Below are 21076 nucleotides of genomic sequence, written 5' to 3'. Positions count from 1 at the left end.
AAATGATTTTTTTTTTTTTCTTTTTTCCCCCTCCCCGGGCCCCTGGAGCAGAATGGAGGTGTAATTGTGCTAAGGAGTTAGCAGGGGAGAGCACAGCTTTTGGTCACATTCAAGTTGGAGGGCTTGAGCCAGGGAGGCAGTATGAAAGGCTGGTATTTGCATAAGCAGCGTGCATCCCTACAAAAAAGAAAGATATCAGGGGCCTGCAAAATTCAATCAAGGCTGGGAGGGAAGAAAAAAAAAAAAAAAGGAGGGGGGGAGAGGGAGGGGAAAAAAAAAAATTGACAGTGAAAAAGGTTTTTCTAAGTAACACCCTGGCGAGATTAAATTGTCCAGAAAGTTTCTCCATGTGAGCCGGTGAACCGGAGGCTGGGCTGAGGGCAGGGGAGGAGCGGGGTCCCTCCTTCCCAGCCTCAATAGGGATAGGAATCTGATTAGGCAGAGTGTCCTGCATGCATTTGCCATTATTTGAGGGGTATTTTTGCCCTTCCCACCACCCAGAATTGCCGTGGCGGGGCAGTTTGTCAGTGTATTAAACCTCAGTGCTGTCTTTGTTAGGACATGGGGAGGCACGGGAGCAAGTGCTGGGGCAGAAGCTGAGCTGTAATTGCAGTTATTTATGCATCGTTTTTTAAAAAACGAGAGGGATAGTGAATCCACATGCTACTTTGCGGGATGCTTTCTCTTCTCAGGGCACTGTGGAGGGAAGGCAGCGTTGGGCTGGGATCGGGTCCTGGCAAAGCCCTGTTTTTGCAGGCACCCACAATACTGGGCTGAAGTCTGCCCACAGAGAAAGTGCATGCAGGAGGTTTGGGCTTTTCTGAAGCTTATGTCACATCAGTTGGGTCAGTCCAGCCCCTCCTGCCCCCAGTTACTACGTGCCAGAAGGTGCAAGCCCACCGGGCAGGCAGGGCATCGTGTCCAGAGTGGGTCGATGTCTCGTACCAAGGAGCATCCTCTTGATCTGCACCATGGATGAGTTCCTCTGTAGGTCGCAGCAATCTCAGCCTGCCCAGGTGGAGGGCAGGGGCTGTCACTGCCCAGGGCAGGGGTCTTTACCCTGCAAGAGTTTTCCCTGGCAAGCATGAGGGTTCAGCCTTTTCTTCCCCTCCTGGGCTTCAGAAAGCACCTGCTGCTGTTCAGATCTCATCTGCCCTGACCTCAACATCCTTGACAGCCTTGGGGGGACATTGTGGGTGACTCCTGATGTCACGTAGGATAAAGCAGTGCTGAGCCTTGGCTTCTTGCAGCCTGGGTCTCCCTACACACATGCCAGCATGGGGTCTGTCCTCTTGGCACACTAATTCTCCAGAGACAGGCTGTGATCATTACCCAAACCCATGCACGTGGGGTGGGTTTGGCTTCTGCCTCTCTTAAGTTTTAGGCTTGCTTCAAAGTTGCGAAAGGAGAGGGATTTTCCTTGGATTTCCATCAAGTGCTTTATGAATATTGCAATAAAGGGGTTACAGAAGATCTATTTTTAAGAGAGAGAAAAAATACCCATGAAAATTGAAGCCTAGACCCCAGAGTGTAGAGTATTTGCACAGTTCAAAGAGTTACGGTGGTTCATCCAGTCGCAGCCCGGGAACGTCGCGGTGCGACCTACAGCAGATCACATGCCAGCTACTCCCAGGGCGGCTCATTAGAGAGCCACACAGAAGATTTATCTCTTAAAATGGGCTTGCAAATATTTTATAAAATTTGCAATATTTTATAAAATTACAATTTGGTGCAATAAAAAGAATAAATTAACCAGCTGATGGTTCCTTTTGCGCTCTGGATCCAAGTGTATTCAAGAATTAGTTGTATTAGTCTTTACTCCTTTCAGCGTAAGTTTATAGGCAAAGCAAAGGGAGGACAGCAAAGGGATGGGTCTGGGTTTGGAGGCTGTGCTAGGAGATCACCATGGGGAAAGCGCAAAGGAAATGGAGAAAAAAAGATCAGGAAAAAGGGAGGAGAACCTGCTGCAAGGTGCAAGATGTGTGGGGCAAACCCCCGGAGGTGCGAGGAAAACCGAGAAGGGGACTTTCGCTGAGCATCACAGCTTCGGCTCCAGCTCGGTGGCTTGGTATCACTTTCTCCAGCCAGGCAAGGGCGCCGAGGGCAGGGAAAGTTAACACGAAGATTAAAACATCAGAGGGCTGTGCCTTTAGTGGCTCTGACATGCAGAGTAATCCCATGCCCCAGAGCCTAGGGAGGAAGCACAAGCGGCAAGCCCTCCCCTGGCTGGCGGTGTACGGGGCAGGCGGGCGCAGGGGGAGCTCGGTGTCCTGGGGACCGCGGCTTTGCCAGTCAGGAAGGGGCTGAGGTGGCCCAGAGCTGCGGGAAGCATGTGGTGAGGAGGGAAAGAGGGCTGGAGTTTCACTCCATCGGTGAGCCAAATTGGTCTGTTCTCCGCCGAGCACCACTGGACCGTTTCCCTGCCAGAGATTGTAACTGCTCCATTTTGTTCCTTTCTTCCTTCCTAGATCCCAGGGAGTGGAAAAGGGACTTTTCAAGCCTGGGAGTTCGTTGTTGCAGTTGGCTGCCACCTGCCCAGACTTGCCGTCTGATGTCTCCAAGTGTCTCCAGGAGGGTCCTGACCTGCTTCTGCGATGGCCCCGGAGAGGAGGCAGCTTTGGCTCATGAACACAGAGGGTTTCTGCATCGCTTCGAGTCACGCTGGTCCAGTCATGGGGAGGGAACCAGGGCAACACAGAGAGCCAGGGGATCATCCCACATCACTCCTGTACGTTGTCTTTGGTGCCCTAAATACCCTGGAGCAGGACCGCAGTGCTTAGGCAGAGGGATCTGAGCAAGCCACCATCTCACCTGGCAAAATACCGGGGGTGTGAAGGTTGGAGGGAGCTTTTAGCACTAGGCTTTGCTCATGGAGCAGAGCTCAGCCCTTGCTGCTCTTCATCCCTGGGTGTGTGGAGCTGCGGGAGAGCAGCCATCCCGACAGTGCTGTGCTGGGTGCCCAGAGGACCGTGAGTCTGCCCGGGCCAGGCAGCCCTGCTGCTGTTTTATTGCACCCTCTCTGTTCCTGTAAGAGAAACGTACTGGCTGTAATTCTTTCCCATTAAAATCTCCCCACCCCATGCACTGTTGAAAATAAACTCTCCCTTTTGCAAAAGTGAGCTGTGTGATTTGGTACAGTCTCAGGATGGAGGAGGCAACGGGCACAAAATAAACTCAGGCATATCAACAGGGAAGGGGGAGCAGGCGAGAGCCAAGCGGCCGGGCTGCGCCGTGCCCCGCATCAGGCACATTTCCCTGAAAGCCCCAGCGAATCCCTCGCCGCTAAATGATCTTTATTTGGTCTGAACCCCGTCTGGGAAGTAACCGCTAAACCCAATGCAAACAGACCCCCGTGAAAGAATATAATGAATATGTCTCTCAAATGATTTGGAGCCCTTCTGCCTGCAGAGCAGGGTTCCCCATTGTGCCCGGCTCCCGGCGTGCTCGGGGCAGGCTGCGCGAGGTGGCCGCTTTCCCAGCTGAAATCCGAAAAAAGCAAACAATGGGTCAAGGCCGGCATTGTGCGAGCCCAGGCAGGCAGAAGGAGCGCAGCCCGGCATGGCCAAGTTCAAGGCTGGGCAGGGGGCCGGGCGCGCAGGGATGCTAATGGGGGCTGCGCGGGGGCTGGGGAGGCACAGGGCAGGGGGGTCGGGGGCTCTGCGTGCCCTTATCCTCCAGGCCCGCAAGCACCCAAAAAACACCTTACAGAGAGGCAATGGGGCGTGATTGCCCCGTGCAGCAAGTAGTGCTGGGGGCACTGGTGGTACTGGGAGGGATTTGGGTTGCTGGGGGGCTGGTATTGCTGCGGGGGCTCAGTGTTACTTGCACCAACATCGGTGCTATCGAGGTGTTACAGGGGGAACTGGTGTTGCTGATGGATATTACTGGGGGAATTGGTGCTATGGGGGGATGCAAAGGTTGATGATGGCACTGCACGGGGGCCCACTTGCTCAAATTTGCATCGTGGGGGGGGCTCTGGATTTGGGAGCCCCGCAGAGGACACAGCTCTATGGGTGTTACACACGGCTCTGCCCGGTGCCCCGGGCCCGGGCGGGGCCCCCGCACACCCCCTCATCTCCCCACCGCTCCCCCTTCCCCGGATGAAGTGTGCGGAGACAGGCGGAGCGGCCCGTGGAAAAACACCATGGAGGGCCCGCACAAAGGGGGTTTTATTCAAATTTGTTTAGAGTTTAGCGGATTTGCATGAAAAATGTGTGAGAAAAGCCGGCTCCAATGACCTCATCCCCAGCTGCCATTAATGTTCAATTAAGTGCTGAATAGTAGCAAAGGGGGGACCGGCCGGGACGTGCAGAGAATCCAGGCTCGGGCGCAGACTGTGAGAACCGGGCGGCCCCCCCGACCGTCTGCCCCGGCCAGCCCCGACGGGGTCCCCCCGCCGCCGCCCCCCCCTCCGCATCGGGAGGTGCGTTGAGCCCGTCGGGTCTCAGCCCGTCTGGGTTATTCCCCGGATCACTCGCATCCTAAAGCAAAGTGCCCCCCCCCCCCCGCAAAGGTGGGTGTTTGGGGGGGATGATGCCCCCTCTCTCCGCCCGTTGTCACACACACACACACTCCACACACACACACACCACCCCCCCGCAGCCCGGCTCGCCCGGCCCGGAGCCGCTCCCCGCCTGGCAGACGGTGTCAAAGCCCAAGTTCAAGTCCACGCCGAGGGGCTCTGCCCCGGGATTCCCAGCTCCTTTCCATCCTCCGCCTTTTGTTCGCCTCTGACAATTGCTCTTTATTTCTTACACACCCCCAGCCTCCCCCCCGCACCCCCCCTCCCTCCCTGCCCGCACTTGGCACCGTTTAGCTGCCTGCCTGCAAACTTAACAACCCCGGTTCTTGGTATAAGCACTCAAATTACCCTTCTTTCTACATATAAACACGGCCCGGGGTGTGCGGCTCTCCCCGGCCGCGGGGTCCCCCCGGCGCAGCCCGGCTCCCCCGCACCGGCCCCGGCCGGAGGAAGTTTCTGCTGCGGGACACGGCGGGAGAAAACGAGCCGGATCCAGCACCCCCCCTCCCCGGGGCTCCCCCGGGCCAGCGCTCAGGTAAGGGAAGAGCCCCCCCCCCCCCAATTCGCTTTTGGGGGGCTGCCTCTCCTGCGGGGCGCGATGGCACGGCAGGTTTTGGGGGGTGATGGGAGGGGGGTGTCCCGCATCCTCCCGCAAAACCAGCCCTGCCCCGGGCACCTTGATGCGGAGCCCCGAACCGGCCTCCCCCCGGGGGTGCGGCCCCCCCCGCCCTGGGCCGGGGTGCGGAGGGGACACTGCCTGGCGGGGGCAGCCGGAAAGTCAGGGGAGGGGGCCTTCCCCAACCTGCCTCTGCCCCGGCCTGCCTCTCTCCGCCCCCCTCGGGAGGGGAACACCCACCCGGGAGCGGGCCGGGGGGCTGAGGGGGACCCCGGCGGGACGGCACCCCCGGGGCTCCCGAGCACCGACACCCCCGGGCCCGCTGTCCCCCGGGACGCTGGGGGGGGACACGGAGCTTTGTTCCCCCCCCCCCGCCTCGGGTGGGGCAGCGGCAGCATCCCTGCTGGGGGCACACCGCCCCTCCATAGGTGCGATACAGGGCGTTGGGGAGGCCACAGGGTGCTGGGGGGCGGGTTGATACCCCAAATAAATCCCCTCCACTACCTGCGGCTGGGCAGTGCTGGGATAAACTGGTCGGGGCAGGGCGGGTCCGGGGGGCCGCTTCTGCCCTGAAGCCTCGGGCACAGACTGGCAGATTTGGATTTTCGGTTGATTTTTATTTTTTTCTAAGACAATTTCGGGTGAAGGAGAGGGAATAAACCTCCCCTCCCCGAGGTTAAAATAGAGACAAGGGACGGAGGGAGCGAAAACACCTTCACTGGGGAAGGGAGCAAGATCTGGGAGAAAAGGGAAGAAAAAAAAAAGGGGGGGGGGGGAGGCTAAGGGCTAAGAGACAGAGGGGACGCGGAAGGGGTGGGATAGCGGGTGGGGAGGCAGGAGGGGCTCCCCGAAACCCGTCCCCAAGCGCAGCGCCCTTCGCCGGCGCCTCGGGGCGGGGCGGTCCCGCGGTCTGTGCCGCCGCCCGGGGACCCCGCGGGGGGGCCGCGCCGCGGGTCCCGCGCTCCCGCAGCCCATCGCCCCACGCAGCATCGCCTGATATAATACGGCATCATCATTTATAGCGTCACATATAATATACGTGTCTTTTATTTATATATAATAGTACGGGCCGGGTATAACGCTGTATCGCCTTACAGCCCTGCGCCGTGCCCGGGGTTTCCCGCTGGCCCCACGCCCTATGGGGCGGGGGGGTGGGGGGGGGGTTGCGCCGTGCCGTGGCCCCGCCAAGGGTGCGGTGGGGTCACCGCATCCCCGCTCAGACGGCGGGGACACACACCACACCTGCTCCGCTCCCCAAAACAGAGCCCTGCGCTGCGACGGGCGTGTTTGAAAATAGCGGTGTGGGCGCACCTCGGGACGGTGGGAGAGGCTGCTTTATTATTTATTTAACATGAATAATAATAATAATAATTGTTGTTATTATTATTATAATATTTTTGGTAGCTATTTAAAAAGCTCACAACCGCCCCGGCGCCTCCAATGTCCGTCCCACCCGTGGGCCCACACGCGTGAGTGTCCACACGGCTTCTTCTCCCCACTAGTGCCCGTAGACACCCCTCGGCCCCCCCCCCCCCCCCCCCAGCAGAGGAACCGAGGGCCCAGCCCCTCCGGGGCGCCCACCCGCGGCTCCGCGCCCACCGGGGCCCACGCACGGTGCTGGCGGACCCACAGCGGTCACGAGTTGCCGGGGTCTCAGCACCCGGGCCGGCGTCGGAGCCCCTCGGAAGGAGGGAAGAGACTTTTCCCCCGGGCGGTGGGAAATCAGAAATACCCCCGCGCGTGGAAACAGAGAGGATTTGGCTCCGAGCGTGGGGAAGGAGGGAGGAGAGGGAGGGCTGGAGGTGAAAAAGAGATGGAGGGGGAGAGGAGAGTTGGAGGAGGGGATGGAGGGATGGAAGGGGAGAAGGAAGGAGGAAGGGTAGAAAGGGAGAAATGGAGGGTGAAAAAGGAGGGATGAAGGGTAGAAAAGGAAGGATGGAGGTGGGATAAAGAGGGATGGAAGTAAGAGAAGGAAGGATGGAGGGCGAGAAGGAGGGATGGAGGGTGAAAAAGGAGGGATGGTGGGGGAGGAGGGATGGAGGGTGAAAAAGGAGGGATGGTGGGGGAGGAGGGATGGAGGGTGAAAAAGGAGGGATGGTGGGGGAGAAGGAGGGAGGGAGGGGGAAGGGCGCCGCGGCCCCGATTGGCTGCTTAAGCACAAAATCCGGCGCTGGGTTTGAGGGGAGGGGGCGCGAATGGGCCGGGGGCTGCTGGGGGGCAGAGGTGGGCGCTCGGGCGGCTCGCAGGGCCCCCCCCCGGCAGCCATTTTGTGGCAGTGCCTGCCGTCGTGCCAGGGCTGGGCGGTGGGGCCGGAGGTGCTCCCTGTCCTCCCCGGCCCGGCGGGGCGGTGAGGGGCGCGGGGGTGGGGGGAGGCCTCGGTGCCACGGTGGGAAACGTATTACCTCGCCCGCCACGCTTGCCCATTGACAGAGATAAACATGCAAATGAGTCGCTTTGCATGTCATTAGCATACAGGCAGATTGGGGGGGGAGGGGCCGCCTGTGTGCGCACTGCAGCGTGCTTTAATGCAACACCCAAACAGCCATTGCTGGTGTCTCCCGCCAGCCGCACCTGCGGCTCCCCGGGCCCCCCGCCGCGGGCAGTGGGACCCCCACCACCCCCCCCGCACCCCCCCGGCCCGCGGAGCCGCCACCGGGGCTGCCCCGCCAGGTACCCGGCTCGTCCGGCCCGGCACGGGGCTGCGGGGCACAAGGACACGCAGGAATAAAGCCAAACCTCGGGCAGCGCTCCTTTGGGGCTATTTCTGTGTTTTCACCTATTTCTGTATTCTTTCACCTTGTGCAGGGGAAGGGAGCGGGCGGGGGGGGGGCCCTTACCCTTCAGCCACCGCCTCTTGCATCCCCGCTCCGCCACCGCCTTTAATTGCGTGGGGTGGGTGGAGTGGGGAACAGGAGCGAGAAAGCTGGTGGATGTGGGGAGAGAAGGTGCAGGATCGGGGGGAGCACGGCCCGGGCTGGGGGGGTCCCCGCGGCTCCCGAAGCCGGGGGGGTGCAGGGGTGCGGCCTGCGGGGGTGCGTTTGCAGGCGGCGGGTGTGTGTGTGTGTGTGTCCGTGTGCGTGTGTAGACACCGGTGTGTCCGCCACCTCCGCGTGTGCCGATCCGTGCGTGTCGGCACACGCGTGTCCGTCCCCACCCCCGTGCGGGTGTACCCCCTCGGGCGGGTGTGCCACAGCGGCGGCTGTCCGACCTGGGGGGGTGTGTCCGTGGGATCTGTGTGTGACCCCGCACACGCGTGTGCGTGTACCCGAGCGGGGTGTGTCCGCACACACCGCCGGTACCCGCTCCCCGGGCACCCGGGGGGGGCATCCCGCCGCACCCACGGCCGGGGGGGTGCGGGGAAGGCCGCCGCCCCCCGCTCGCAGCTGAGGCGGGGGGACCCGCCCCGGCCGGGTTTTCCCTCCGCGCCGGCCGCCGTGCGGCGAGGGGGGGCCCGCGGGGAGCCCTGCCATCACCCCCCCGGGTTTTCGTTGAAGGGGGAACCGCTCTCACGTCCCTGCGAGAAAGGGAGGCGAAGCAGCCGGCAACGGGCCGCGGGGCTGGTGGCAGAGGCGAGGGGGCACCTCCCGGGCACCTTCTCCCCCCAAAATCCCCGCACGGCTGCGGTGAGACGGGGGGAGCGGGGAAAGCACCCAGGCAGCCCCGGGTGCGGGGCTGGGTGCGGGCCCCCGGCGACCCCCCCAGCGGCCGCTGCGCAGCCCAGGGGGGACCTGCTGGGGAATGACCCCCAGCCCCATTTGGGGGACACTCCGAGGGGAAATCACCCCCTTTTCTCTGCGTCCGCCCGAGCCGCGGCACAACCCTCCGTCCTACACCTCCCAGCGCAGCAGGTCCCCGCTCTTGCGAGGAAACCGGCTTTTCAGTCTTGCAAATAAACCCGATTTTTATCCTTGCAAAGAAACACACTTTTCATTCTTGCAAATAAATACGATTTTTTTCCCCCCCTTGCAAATAAACCCGATTTTAATTATAGCAAATAAACCCGCTTTTCTCTGCCTCGGCGGTTTATTTCTGGTCGGAAAGGACCGGGTTGGGGAGAGGGCGCCGGGGCCGGACCGGGCGTTATTTTGAGGAGGAGGAAACCCAAACTCCGTCGGGCGTTGAGAAATAAAATCGCGCCGGCTCATCTCCGTGTCCCACCGCGGGGGAGATAAAAGCGCCGGCGAATTTGTTTTCCAAAACAATTTTTAAAAGCTCGCGTATATCTTTTTCCCGTATTTCCTCGGGAGAGAGAAAATTCACAGAGCAGCCCCGTAATGAATTTTTTCTGCTGAAAATTCCTCCCAAATCCAGTTAATATATTATTATTATTACAAATAATGCCGCCTCTTTTCTCAGCGACTCAATATACAGTTGGAAATTAGAAACACCGTTGTTGGGGTTGTTTTTATGTATGTAGTTTTTGGTTTGTTGTGTTTGGGTTTTTTCATGTTTTAAATTTTTTATTTTTAATGTACCTGAAATATAATTTTCTTAAGCTTAGGCAGCCCTTCAGAACAGCCCACTGGGTAAAATCCGGCCGTTCTGCCTTTTAAAACGACAAAAGTGTTGGGTGAAGGCTCCGGGAGAAGCACCGTGGCACGGACAATGCCGAGCGAGGACGGATCTGTCCGGCGTGTGCCACTTACGGGAACCATCCTTTTAATTTCGGTCTCGAGTGAGAAAATTCAGAGAATCGGAAAAAAGCGATTTATGGAGACCCCGAGACCTGCGGCCACCGGGGCGGCCCCGGCAGCGCCGGCCCCGGCCCGCACCAGCCCCCGGTCCTGCCCTCCATCCGCCCGTGCCCGATCCCTCCGGGCGGCCGGTGGGATCGGGACGGCAGGGAACAGCCCTGGGCGGTCAGGACAAAGTTTGCAGCGCTCGGCAGAATTCCTACAAGGGCGATGCGGGGCGCAGGATTCGGCCCGGCTCCGCCGAGCCGGTGCCGGTCTCGGTGCGGGGCTGGTGCCGCCGGCCCCAGGCACAACCCTCACACGGAGGGAGCGCTTCTGGCTCCGGCTTTGGGGCCAGCCACGGGCGAGGAGGAGGAGGAGGGCGAAGCGGCCGTTAACGAAAAAGGGATGTATTTCTGGCAGCAAGGCCGGCTCTTTGTCGCTGGCACCGGGCAGGGCGGCCCCGGGGCTTTGCCACCCCGTTTCGCCGTCGGGGCTCGGCGGGGCGTCCCCACCGTCCCCAGCAGCGGGAGCAGCCCCGCATGGCGGCGAGGGCGGCGGAGGCTGCCCGAGCCGCTCAGTATTCATTAAAACAACCCCTCGGCTGTATTTTCGCCCCCTGGACGCGGTTTTCCCGCACGGGCGGGTGCGTGCGCTCTCGGGGTGGGCTCCGACCCGCTGCCAGACCGCGGCCCGTGCCCACAGCACAGCCCCGCGGCCCCCGCGGGGGTCGAGCCCAGCGCGGTAGCGTAAGGAAAAGGGTGAGAAGGGCCGGGATCGGGCCCTCCCGGGGATGGGGGGTAGGAGCCCCCGTCTCGGCGCGGCGGGACGTGGCCGCGGGGCGCGGGGGGACCCGGCGGAGCCGCGCCCCGACGGCGGCCCCGCCCCTGTCCAGGGTCCTGAAACCGAGCGCGGGCGCCGGTCCCGCCGGCGGGGCGGGGGGCGGGGGGAGACCCCGCGGGCTGCGGGGCGGGAGCCGTCGGGGTGCGGGGCGGGAGCCGGGCATCCCGCCGGGGAGGCGGTGGCTCGGCTGGCGGCGAGACGGGGCGGCAGCTGTAGGGCCGGCGAGCGGCCCCGACGGCGCGTTTCCATGCGCTATTCTTCCCCGATTTACTGCTTGTCACCGGCAGCTCAACGGGGGTCCCCCCCCCCTCCCCGGGACCTTCGCTGCCTTCGCTCCCCCCACCCCCCCTGCCCGCGCAATGCCGGCCCCCCCCCCCGCTCCCTCCAGCGCACGGCGCTGCCCGGCCGCCCGCTCCTCTGCGCGGCTCCCGGGAAGTTCAAGAAGTTGCCTGGCCCCGCTCCCTGCGAGCAGAGCCAGCCCAAACACCAGCGCCTGCCCCGGAATATTTCACCGCCGGGCAGAGGGAAGGCAGGGGGGGAGACAGCTTAAATCCCCCCCCCACTCCCCGCGCCCCGCCGCCCCCCCCCCAACCCCTCGGGCTCTAATCTCCCATGCATCGTTACAACTGTCCGCAATGAGGCGGGGGAGGCCGGGCTGCAATTAGCTATAGAGCCGCTCGCCTTGCAAACAGAGGGGCTCGGATTATTGCAAATTCATTTCTATTTTCCAGGCCAGCGCTTGTATTCTCTGTTAGCATAAGAATAGAGCCAGGCCCTGTGAACTCCTCCGACCTACTGACCCCTCTCCCCAGAAATGAATAGCAGCACTTTCCGTCCCCCCCCCTCGCCAGCCTCTCCAGCAGACTCGAGCCACGGCCTAAATTCCTAATCAGGGTAATTTAATATATCTTAAGCCCCTGGCTGCTTTATTTTCGCTCCTTTTTTTTAGTTTGTTTTAGGCATTCACTGGCTCTCACCCCGTCATTAGAGATCCTTATTTGACGGATATAAGAAGCTGTTATGAGACTACAAGTCTCTTTTTATCTTCTAAATAAGCTGTGCTTCCCCGTAATTAGAATGGTGTTCCCAGCCTTTGAGGCCTTTCAGGGCCGCCTAACAAAAAACTTGCAGGAGATGAATAAGCCCGAAGTACAAACTCCCCGGCCCAAGCAAAGAGCCGGGACAGAAAGCTGCGCAGGGCCGAGTTGGGGGGGGGGGGGGGGGGGGGGCACCCACGCGTGGGCCGCCGCGGCTCCGCCCGTGCGTGTGCGGGGACGGCCTTGCCAGCACCCAGCACCCCCCACCCTGCCCCCGGGGGGGTCGGGGCAACCCCTCACCTCCTGTCTGGGGCTCTGCTCCCTGCACCTCCACCCCCCTGCGAGGGCCTCGCCCCCTCCCACACCCCCACGCGTGACCTCGGGGGGCAGCGTGACCCAACCCCACCCCCACGACCCCCCCCGCGCCTGGCGCTGCCTCAATCCATCCCCGTCCCGGGGGTGTCACCCCCTCCCCACGCCGGCGGGTACCGGAGGTGACGGGGTTTTTTTTGGGGGGAGGGGGTGTCCCGCACCGCCCCACGTGCGCCTCGAGCCGTCGAGGGGATCCCGCCGGCGCCGCGCCGCTCGCCTCTCATTGGTCAGCGAGGGCTGACGACACGCGGGCGGGCCTTGCGGATTGGCTGGCGGGGACGTCGGGCTTGATGGCGTCACGGCTGCTCGACGGGGCTCCCCCGGGCGCGGCTCTGCCAGCCACGGCGGGGGAGGGGGGGCACCACGGTGATGGGCGCAGGAGGCCGCAGCCTTCCCTTCCCCTCCCGGTGAGTGCCCCTGCGGAGCGGCAGCCCCTGGTATTTCGGGAGAACATCGCGTGTGCGCGCAGGGGTGTACAGAGAGAGAAAATCGGTGTGGAAATGCGGGGAAAGTGGCTTTGGGATAATTAGCCTTCTTGATGTGGTTGGAGAGTTATCTAATCCAGAGGAGCCTAAAGGCATCATTACGGAGACAATATTTCAGGAAATCCAATTCATTGGAGCAAAAATATGACATTCATTTTGCTGGTTATGTTATTACAAATATCCTTCAAAGCCGACATTTCACGGGCCCCCCCCCCAAAAAAAAAAAAAAAAAAAAGAAATAAAATAAAATAAAATGACCAGACTAAAAGCCCCAAAGCGATGGACTGGGGGGGCGGGGGGAAGGATGAGTCCGGCGGCAGAAGGATTACCTCTCGCCTCCAGGACCTGGGCGCAGCGGGCTGGATGGAAGAGGGGGGGCCCTTGATGCTGGAGGGAGCTCCCGGGGTTGGGGGGAGCAGAGGGCAGGGGCGATCGAACAGAAACCGCCGCAACCACCCGGCCCCAAACGCCGGACACCAGCGCTGCGGCTGCCCGAGGGGCTGGAGGAGGCGGCTCCCCGCTCGGCTTGCGCGGGGCTGCGCGCTATTTTCAGCTCTTCCGCGGAGGACCCTGTGGTGCGAGGGACAGTCGGTGACGGGCAGCGAGCGGGGCGGCTCAGCCTCGCTCGCAGGATCTCGGAGCCGAGCGGTTCCCGTGCGGTGCGGCAGAAAAGCCGAGCCCCGGCGGGCAGCGCTTCCCCGCCGCTCCGCTTCCCGGGCACGGCAAGTGCCACTGGTGCGATTGGTGTTACTGGTGCCCGGCGGGGAGCAGCTGGCCGGGAGATGCTCTGCCTGGGTTTCCCTGCCCAGATCAGGCCCTTTCCACCTCTGTTATTTGCGGCGGGGAGGGGCGGGAAGCGGGGCCGGAGCCGGTAAGGGGCCGGGTGTCAGTCCGTCTGTCCCGGTGCCCAGGCTCGGCGGAGCAGCATCTTTCCAAACCCCCTTCAACGAAATCCGCCCCCCGGAGCGCCCCTCGCCTCCCCCCCGCGCTGCAGCGCGCCGGGCACCTCCCGCGCTCCACGCCGGGGCAGGGACACGCGTGGGCCTCCCCCGCCGTGCTGCGCCCTGCGCCTTTTTTTTGATGAAGAGACGGGCAAAATGGGGAAGGAAAATAGCGTTTCCCGGCCCTGGACGTCAGGGTCCGCGGGGGAACCGGCCCCCCCCCAGCCGGCCTCGGCCTCTCGGGCCCGGCGTGGCTGCGGCCGGAGCGGGCTCGCCCCGGCGGGGCGGCGGCGGGTGTCGCTCCCAAACCGCGCCCAGCCCGGCTCCTCCAGCTGCCGCCACGTCCCCGCTCCAGCTCTCAGCCTGGTTGTTTTGTTTAATTAAACTCAATGTCAGTGTTAATTTTCCGCCTGGCCGGGCAGCCCTGCCTTCGCCGGAGTCGGCGTGTTGGTTACAGATGTCAACGCGCCCCGTCGGGGCTACGCCGAGCCCGTGGAGACGCGCCGCGCCGGCCACGCGTGGCTGCGGCCGCGGGCTGCTAGCGAGAGAGAGGGCAGGGGCCGGGCTTCCCCGGTAACAGTCCCCCCACCCCGATCCGCGACTCGGTCCTGCGTGGCCGAGCAGGGTCGGCAAGCACCGTTGTGACGCGTGTCGTGTAAAGCGTTGTCCCTGCGCGTATCGCGTGGATTTCACCAGAGACACGGGGTAACTGGTGAGACACACTCCCCCCCCCCGCCCCCCCCAGCCCCTCCCGACGGGGTGGGGCGAGCCGCCGGGAAACCTGGAGGGGCATTTTGGGAGGGAGGAGGTCCCGGCCGTTGCTTTAGGGAAGAGGTCCCCTCCCGAGGTACATCCATAGCTCCGGGGGTCTGGGGTCCGCCGGGGACGAGCAGAGGACCCCGAACCACCCCCAAACCCACGGGAGCTCCGGGCATGAGCCGCCCCCTCCCCAGAGGTGTCCCGGAGCAGGGCAGGGCACAGGACAGGGGCAGAGCCAGCCCTGGCTGGCTCCCAGCCCTTCCAGCAGCCCGGCACCTCGCTGGGCTTGATTTCCCAATTACTTTCCCAACCCCTCCAAACTTTTGGTCCCTGCAGTCCCCCAGGTGACTGCCAAAGCAGCTGCTGTGCCGGGCATTCAGGTGGCACACACGATGCCCTCCGCCTTTTCTGCTGAGACAAGCCGTGAGTAGTAAGCACCCGGCCACCTTCTCCTTGCCATTCATGCTTTCACAGCTCCCTTTCTTCTCCTCCTTAGTCCCCTCTTTCTGCAGGCTGGAGTTCTACTCTATTTAATTCCTCCTCAGATAGCAGCTATTGCTCCAAACCACCTCCTCATCCTTTCCTGCTGCCTCCCCATCACCGTGAGATCCCCCCAGTGAGGCAGGGACCCATGCGGCACAGGGTGACTCCATCCCTGCCCTCTCCTTTGGTCTGTCCTGAGTCATTCCTGACATGCCGTGCACCTCTTGCCCCCTGCCAGTGACCGAGATGATATTTCCACATTCATATCCATGCCTTGGCATGCTCTTCCTCACTGGATGTAGCCATTTTTCATTGCTGTGTAGGCAATGGATTTGTTTTCTCAACACTGATTTCCTCGTTCTTTTGAAGGCCAAGTTCATCAGCACAGCGAGACCCTTCCATACAGTGCCAGATTTCATCGTGCTGGAGCAGCAGCGGGTATTGTCCCATTGCTGCTTCCTCCCTCCTCCCCAGCTCTTCCGAAGGCCCGTGCTCCTGCCCGCCGTGGGAGCTCCGGCACTGACCCCTCCGTGCTGGAAAGCCCCTGGGTTTGTTACGCCACTTTGTCTCCTAACTTTTAACCGCTTATTCATTCCCCAGCTGCTTTTCAAACTTCACTTCTCGGCAACAGGCTCGGCCTTATTTACCAAACAATCAGGTTTATTGCTGTTTCTCCCCATTCTTTGTTACCATTTCTATCTGTTTTCCCCATTAAACTCAGGACGTTGTGATTTTCCGGACCCCCCATCGAGCCCTTTTGGGGAAGTTGGCTATCCTCCATTCCTGTTTACAAAGACCGATTCACACAGGAGACTAAACTCCAGCTACTGAAATAGCCATTTCATATTTAAGTTCTTCTAAAAGCCTTGCCTAAATCCTGTCTTTTCTCAGTGCTTGTTTCTGCATGCTCGATCAAGCTGTTTTGCAACCGCTCCTACCGCTACCTGGGCCGTCAGCACATTCAGCCCCCTGGAAAGAAAACTTTTGGGGGGATTTCCTTAAGATCGTGGTAGCAGTATGCAGTGTAGGGGGGTCTCCAATGTAGGGGATTCATCCCGTTTTCTTCTTCCTCCATTTTCTTCTCCTGCGGATGTCAAGACCCCAGACATCCACCTCCGGTGCTTTTTATTTGATTGCCATCAGCAGCAAATCATTCCTGGAAAATCCCTTTTTCCTGCTTTGTTGTCTTATATCAATGCTGGGGAGTTCACCTTGGAGAGGAGATGAGGATGGGATTTGGGGGCTCTGACACAAATGACCGGTATAAACCAGTCACCATATGCCCACCCCATCCCAAGGGGGGGGATTTACTCCTACCACCTGTCCCTAAAACTCCCCCAAACAGATCCCTGCTCTTTGGGTGTTGCCGGGGCCCAAGCACCGCTGTCCCAGCTCCTTTCCCAAGGCAGACACCACATCCCAGGTGATGGTGGGCCAAGGGCAGGAGAGTCTGGGGGGGCTGCAGAGCTGGCCAGCACTGGTCCCTGGGGAGAGCCATTCCCTTGGCATGCGTCCACCCCCCCGCCTCCATGGAGGTGCAGGTGTGAAGGCGATAGAAGAGGAAAACAGGCCCTGCCTCATTGAAGCAGCTCGTAAACAAAGCCACTTGAGTGGAGAGGATTCAGAGAGCCCAACAGCCGCAGGAAACTATAATTACATTTAAATATTGTTAGCATCATTATCTTTTATCTGCCATCAGATTAAAACAATTATGGCATTTTCAGGAATCGTCCTGGCATTCTCTTGACCGGCGTTATCTGTCAGGCAGGAAATGTGATTTTCGCTTGGAGAGGTGCCAGCCGCCGCGCGGCCGGTCCCATGGCCCCCGTGATGCTCCGGTCCTGGGAGAAGCCAGCAGCCAGGGAGAATTCCCATTTTATGGAGCAATCCGCATCCACCCTGTTCCCTGTGATGAGGCATCCATCGCTCCTTCTCCCCATCCCCATATTGCTCCGAGTTCCTACCCGTTTGTTTCTGGGTTACCCGGCCTGGCGGTGGCAGGGGGAGGCGGAGGGGGGGCCGCCGGCCCGTGCCATCACCTCTGCCGGTGGCTGTGGCGATACGCCGGAGCGGGTGGGCTTGGCAAACACGGCTCCGTGCCTGAAAGCCGTGGTGAGCAATTTACCCGAGGAACTCATTTCAGGAGATCTAGTCTAAGTTAATTAAAGATGGCTGGCTGGGGTCATCGCCTTGGCAACAATTAAGGGCAGGAAAGACGCCTCATTAGTAATAGTTTTTAACAAAAACCATAATTTTTCATATCAAGACAATCCCAGGCACATGAGGCGGGGTGGGGTGGGGGGGAAGAAGGATGCTTTCTTTCTGGCTTTCTCTCTTTCCCCACCCTGGCTTTGGGTTAGCCCACAGGGCAGGACCGGGAGACAGGAAAATGGTATTGAAAGGAAAATCCCCTTTGCAGATCCGGAGGCTGGTGAGGGTCCCATGGCCAGTGCCCGGGCAGCAGCGCTGGAGCCGGCAGGGAAGGGGCTACACAGATAACGGGGGTTATGCCTGGAGTGCAGCGGGTGGGATCTGGCTTCTCGGGAAGGGGAGAAGCCCAGAACTGGCCATCACCACTGCGCAGGGGCTGCCTGCACATCCCGGCCCGGGGAGCATCGTGCCAGGCTGCCACCCCCAGCCACCGCCGATGGGGTTATTCCTCCAGCTGTGCCTTTGTTTTTTAATTTCCCCCCTTGCACTCCAGAAATCTTAATGCTGCTGCCTACTAATGCCAGGCTAGGCAGAGTAGCTTTGTTTTCTACTTAATTAACTGTCATCCTGTGATTGATCAATTAATGATGGAGCCATCATGGTAATGCTCTGGGAGCTGGTGCGCCGGGGCCAGGCCGAGTCACGCGCTCGCCTTCCCATTCCTACCTGCTCTGGTACGCTGGCACGTTCCCCCCGGCACTGGGGCCGTGCTGACTCCTTTCCTGACAGCAAAGGACAATGTGACAGATGGAAAATCCCTTGCTCCCAGGAAATTTGGCCATTTACAGGGCAGCTGCAGGAGGGACTGGGGACCAGGGACCAGGGACCAGGAGTGATGCTCCTGCCCTGGCATCCCTGGCTGGTGGCTGGGGCTTGTGAAGAGGGCCACTTCCCTGCTGGACACGATGCTTGCTGCTGTGTTTAGCTTTAGCCCAAGTATTTCTGTTGTTTTCCCCCCATTGCAGTGACACTTTTGCTTGGGAGAAAGGAGAGGCTGATGTTGCCCGTTGGGGTGACGCTCTCACTGCTGACCCGAAGGAGTCAGGGCTCAGCAGAGCTAGCAGCAGAGCGGTTCTACTCGTGGCCTCCTCCTCCTCCTCCTCCTCCTCCTCCTCCTCCTCCGCCTCCGCCTCCGCCTCCTCCTCCTCCCCCTCCAAAGTTGCACACATGGCTCAAACGGGAGGGATAAATATAAACTCCATTCAGATATCCATAGAAACAGCGCTGGAGATGGAAGACCCCATGCAGTTAAAACCTTCCCCCTCCTTCCCACAGACTGCTATTCCCAGTATTACTCCAGAGTGTTTCATAAAACCAGTAGAGCTTGGGCAGGGACCAACAGAAATGACCAGTAAGGTGCTACCGGGAAACACTCCCAGAGTGGAGGAAACACTCCTTCTGCTGAATAATTTATCCGTTAGCATTTAAAAAAAAAAAAAAAAAATCAGGATGGTGTTTAAAAAGGAGTGAGGCTCCACTTGGCGTGGCTGGGCGTGCCGGCACACACGTGCGCAGGGCTGAAAGGGATGCAGCGTGACTCCGGCACGGAAGCGGTGTAAGTCCTGTCGCTTAATTACTGTTTCCTTTCCGCGCTGCGAAAAGTGCTGAGATACAGATTTGATGTGCTGAAAAGTGTCTGGCATCTTGTCACGCACCAGCCCATCTCCAGCATTCAACAGCTGGTGAATACACACCCCCCCCTACGCGCCCCCAGACGTATACCTGCACCTACAACATCACCGCCTGTTTATCTATAGATCGGCCCAAATGATAAGGTGTTTATTCAGACAACTCCACCGGCTGGTAAAAAAGAAACCGAATTGGTACCGAAGGGAACCAGCCGCTTCTCGGGGCTGCGTGTGCGGCTCTTCCCCCCTCACCAGCTCCAGATTGCCTTGTTTGTCTCATTACATCCCTGCACACACATCCGCACCCACACGCAGATACATATATAATCCCGTGCGTACAGCCAGGAGAAAACCTTATATAGTATTATAAACACAATGCTATTTTTTGAATTAAAGCTTAAAACCGTTCATTGGAGATGACACACGCAACACGTTCAAGCCCAAGAATAGGTTTGGAAGCAACTCTGGAAAATATCAATAATCACCAGCATTTCCTTACATCCCAAACCCAATCCGACATCATCTCTGCTGTCAATAACGCACGTTTATGGGGAGAAGACATCCGAGGAGGCCTGTGCCTTGAGCCCTGCCTCCCTTACGGGTGAGGTTTTTGTGCTGCCCTGGGCTGGCAGAAAGATTTATTTCCCTTCATTCTCGTGGCAAGAAAACTGCTGAATTCATTCTGCCCCCCCCCCCCCCCGGTGCTTTTTTGGGTGAGGAAGGGAGCTTTTTCTCTGTCTGCTCGGTGCCTGGTGGTGTTAGGTGTGGTGTGCCCCTGGGCTTGTGCCAGCTGCCGAGCTCCCGCATGTCGTGGCCATGCGGAGCCTAAAAATAAGCTCAGGTTTGGGTGGCAAGGAGGTTTTTGCAGTGTGCCAAGGTGGAGGGCAAAGTGGGGAGTGGGTAGCAAAGCAAATCTCCCCCATAGTTGTACAGGAGGGAGCAGGGAGCTGGAGAAAATGTGAATATATTTTGAAAAGCAATGGCTGAGTATCCTCAGCATCTCCCCGGCTCCTCTCCCCACCAGCTGCATCCATACCCCGGCCAAGGCGGTGGGAGCTCGGTGGGTCCCGGGGGGCTTTTGTAGGGCTGACCATGGGGTGGAGGAGGAGGAGAGGCCACGGGGGAGGCGGGCTGGCCGCTCGCCTGCACAAAGGGGCCTGGGCCGGCGGTGCCCGGCGTGCCCTGACCCCGTGCGGGGCAGCCGGGAGGGCACAGCCACATTGTGGCCAGCTCATAAAGATGCTCCGAGACAGAGTTGGAGCCATTTAAAACCAATTAATAACTGTAAACTGCCCTGGCCCTCGCTGTTCATTAGGCAACCACAAAGAAACTTTATTTTAGAGTTGCAAGTCCTTTTTTTTTTCCAGAGAAAAACTTTTTAAATATGTAATTGGCTCTGGGAACCAGGACCCAAAGGGGTTGCAAAAGCAAGGGAAGCAATTGCCTTAATCAGTCCAAGATCCCTGATTTATTTATGTATTTATTTCGATTTCAAAGCAGTGCTGCTCATCATATCAGGGCCTTTAGAAGCACAATTATTCTCTCGACAGAAGAGCTAACCTAGGCTGTGATTATTTGCCTTTCTGAAAGGCAGCGGTTCCCCGTCAGCCGTCCTCCCCACAAACACACGCCCGCATCTCTCCAAGCGATTTTAGCATCCGAGAAACATCCCCACCAGCCTTCCCATAGTCACAGCCCGCCTGAACACCCAGCCTTTCTGCCGAGATTCCCAGCTTCAAAGAGCAGGGCAGGCATTCGCTAAATAATGTTTCTTTATTCTTGTCCTTTGGCTGCTTTTCAAGCGGTGGTTGAGAAACGTGCTCGCGTTCTTATGGCTTGTAAAAGACACCCGAGGTCACAGGTGGAGGGAGCTGGGCAGTGTCAGCCCTGGGTGGGTTTTGGACCCTGGAGTTTTGCTTGTATTTTGGCCTTGGGAAATGTTTTATTCCCGGGTTGTGCCTGGGGCTGGGGTCAAAGTGGGATCAGGGTGGGATTTGGAGGCAATGCTCTGCCAGCCTGTGGAGGCAGAGGGTGTTCCAGCAGCAGAAGGGAAGGAGTGGAAAGGCAGGAAAAGAAGGAGCTGTGCTTTGGAAAGCAATCTCCTCACAGCCGTGGTGGAATGCCCGGGGTTGGGGCGATGCCCTGGCTGACCCCAAGCTCACCCCCCTCACCCCCCGGGGTGAGCGGGCAGGTCGGGGCTTGGGGTGGGCAGTGCTGGTACCCGCAAGGTCAAGGGCAGTGCAGGGCTGGGATGGATCCTGCTGGTGTTTGCCCTCCCAGCTGCAAATTTCACCCCTGTAAAGGGACATAACCCCTTTGCAGTGACAGCCCCACAAGCACCCCTGCCACCCCATCCCCAGGAGGTCCCCATGGCTGGTGACAATCTGACATCGCGTCCCCGACCCTGCCAAGGGGCTCCTCCGTGGCGGCACGAGCCACCCGTGGGCTTGCGAGAAATCCTCGCGTGTTGTGTCCCCCCCATCCCTGTCCTCACAATGCATATTTT

The 21076-nt window shown here is 59.9% G+C and overlaps 1 long non-coding RNA gene across 1 annotated transcript in view; it reads left to right on the top strand.

Moving 5' to 3' along the window:
• The window catches only part of LOC141965444 (uncharacterized), a 40910-nt gene extending 37791 nt beyond the window's left edge, over positions 1 to 3119 (top strand). The window contains exon 5 of the long non-coding RNA XR_012634466.1: positions 2469 to 3119. This is a non-coding gene — a long non-coding RNA (uncharacterized LOC141965444). The remainder of the gene's footprint in view (positions 1 to 2468) is intronic.
• Positions 3120 to 21076: the final 17957 nt, after the last annotated feature.

Source organism: Athene noctua, chromosome 13, assembly GCF_965140245.1.
Source record: "Athene noctua chromosome 13, bAthNoc1.hap1.1, whole genome shotgun sequence".
Taxonomy (NCBI): Eukaryota; Metazoa; Chordata; class Aves; order Strigiformes; family Strigidae; genus Athene; species Athene noctua.
The sequence above is the reverse complement of the archived record's forward strand: the minus strand, read 5'-3'. Positions and strand labels throughout refer to the sequence as shown.